Here is a 3,204-nt window from a genome sequence, read left to right on the forward strand (position 1 = left end):
CTAACAAGTATGCAAAGCTCCAGCAATCCTTCTAAGGACTGGAGTAAGCATCTCGGAGTTGGAATATACGCTTTGATGAGATGATCAAAGATTTTGGGTTTATACAAAGTTTATGAGAAACTTGTATTTCCAAAGAAGTGAGTGGGAGCACTATAGCATTTCTGATGAGTATATGTTGTTGACATATTGTTGATCGGAAATGATGTAGAATTTCTAGAAAGCATAAAGGGTTATTTGAAAAGTGTTTTTCAATGGAAACCCTGGATTAAGCTACTTGAACATTGAGCATCAAGATCTATAAGGATAGATCAAAACGCTTAATAGTACTTTCAAATGAATACATATTGTGACAAGATTTTGAAGGAGTTCAAAATAGATCGGCAAAGAAGGAGTTCTTGGCTGTGTTATAAGGTGTGAGTATTGAGTAAGACTCAAGGCCTGACCACGGCAGAAGAGAGAGAAAGGACGAAGGTCGCCCCCTATGCTTTAGACTTAGGCTCTACAGTATGCTATGCTGTGTACCACACCTGAATTGTGCCTTGCCATGAGTCAGTCAAGCGGTACAAGAGTGATCCAGGAATGGATCACAGGACAACGGTCAAAGTTATCCTTAGTAACTAGTGGACTAAGGAATTTTCTCGATTATGGTGGTGGTACTAATCTGGATGCATCGATGCAGTTATCCTTAGTAACTAGTGTACTAGTGGGCTAAGTTATCCTTAGTACCTAGTGTACTAGTGGTCAAAGTTATCCTTAGTAACTAGTGGACTAAGGAAGTTATCCTTAGTAACCCTTAGTTCGTCGTAAAGGGTTACGTCGATGCAAACTTTGATACTAATCTGGATGACTATGAGTAGTAAACCGGATTCATATAGTAGACCAGTTCTTTGGAATAGCTCCAAATAGCGCGTGGTAGCTGCATCTACAAGATGACATAGAGATTTGCAAAGCACACACGGATCTAAAAGGTTCAGATCCGTTGACTAATAACCTCTCTCACAAGCGAGATATGATCAAACCCCATGGGTGTTGACTCATTACAATCACATAGTGATGTGAACTAGATTATTGACTCTAGTGCAAGTGGGATACTATTGGAAATATGCCCTAGAGGCAATAATAAAATGGTTATTATTGTATTTCCTTGTTCATGATAATTGTCTATTGTTCATGCTATAATTGTATTAACTGGAAACCGTAATACATGTGCGAATACATAGACCACAACATGTCCCTAGTGAGCCTCTAGTTGACTACCTCGTTAATCAATAGATGGTTAGGGTTTCCTGACCATGGACATTGGATGTCATTGACAACGGGATCACATCATTAGGAGAATGATGTGATGGACAAGACCCAATCCTAAGCATAGCACAAGATCGTGTAGTTCGTCTGCTAAAGCTTTTCTAATGTCAAGTATCATTTCCTTCGACCATGAGATTGTGCAACTCCCGGATACCGTAGGAATGCTTTGGGTGTACCAAATGTCACAACGTAACTGGGTGGCTATAAAGGTGCACTACAGGTATCTCGGAAAGTGTCTGTTGGGTAGGCACGAATCGAGACTGGGATTTGTCACTCCGTATGACGGAGAGGTATCTCTGGGCCCACTCGGTAATGAATCATCATAATGATCTCAATGTGACTAAGTAGTTAGTCACGGGATCATGCATTATGGAACGAATAAAGTGACTTGCCGGTAACGAGATTGAACGAGGTATTGGGATACCGACGATCGAATCTCGGGCAAGTAACATACCGATTGACAAAGGGAATTGTACACGGGATTGCTTGAATCCTTGACATCGTGGTGCATCCAATGAGATCATCATGGAACATGTGGGAACCAACATGGGTATCCAGATCCTGCTGTTGGTTATTGGCCAGAGAGCTGTCTCGGTCATGTCTGCATGATTCTCGAACCCGTAGGGTCTACACACTTAAGGTTCGATGACGCTAGGGTTATAAGGGAAGTTTGGATGTGGTTACCATATGTTTTTCGGAGTCTCGGATGAGATCCCGGACGTCACGAGGAGTTCCGGAATGGTCTGGAGGTAAGTATTTATATATGGAAAGTCCAGTTTCAGTCACCGGAATAGTTTCGGGGGTTATCGGTATTGTACCGGGACCACAGAAAGGTGTCCGGGGGTCCACCAGGTGGGGCCACCTGCCCCGTGGGACTTGATGGGATGAATATGGGAGGGAACCAGCCCCTAGTGGGCTGGTGCGCCCCTCCTCAAGGGCCCAAGGCGCCTAGGGTTGAAAACCCTAGGGGAGGGGTCGCCTCCACCTTGCTTGGGGGGCAAGCCTCCCCTCCTGGCCGCCGCCTCCCTTCTAGATGGGATCTAGAGGGGGGCGGCCCCCTGTCCCCTTCCCCTATATATAGTGGTGGTTTTGGGGCTGCCAAGAAGATGAGTTTCCCTCTCTCCGGGCACAGCCCTACCCCTCTCCCTCCTCGTCTCCCGCAGTGCTTGGCGAAGCCCTGCTGGAGTGCCATGCTCATCCATCACCACCACGTCGTTGTGCTGCTGCTGGACGGAGTCTTCCCCAACCTCTCCCTCTCTCCTTTCTGGATCAAGGCACGGGAGACGTCACCGGGCTGCACGTGTGTTAAACGCGGAGGCACCGTTGTTCGGTGCTTAGATCGGATTCGGCCGCGATCTGAATCGCTTCATGAACGACTCACCGACCGCGTTCTTGCAACGCTTCCGCATCGCGATCTTCAAGGGTACGAAGATACACACATTCTCTCTCTCTCTCTCTCTCTCTCTCTCTCTCTCTCTCGTTTCTAGAATCTCCGTAGATTGATCTTGGTGATGCATAGAAAATTTTGAATTTCTGCTACGTTCCCCAACAGAAGGGGCCCCAAGACCTTCAGACGGCCATGTACTACGCTTGGGCATTCGAGCAGCGCGCCCAGGTCTTGACGCGGCCGCCCGCGCCCCGTGGGGGCTGACAACCCCCCCGACCGCCTCCGATAGCACCAGCGTCGTCGACCACAGCACCGGCGGCCTCCCCAGCCATGACCCGCCCTTTCAGGCGCCTTACTCACGTGGAGCAGCTTGAGCGCTGACGCTTGGGACTCTGCTTCAACTGTGATGCACCCTATGCCCTGGGCCATGTCTTTCCGCGCCTCTTCTACTTGGAGACGACAGACAAGATCGAGGATGACACACCGGAGGATGGCCTCGGCGCCCCAGTCGC

Source organism: Triticum aestivum, chromosome 3B, assembly GCF_018294505.1.
Source record: "Triticum aestivum cultivar Chinese Spring chromosome 3B, IWGSC CS RefSeq v2.1, whole genome shotgun sequence".
In the NCBI taxonomy this organism is placed as follows: Eukaryota; Viridiplantae; Streptophyta; class Magnoliopsida; order Poales; family Poaceae; genus Triticum; species Triticum aestivum.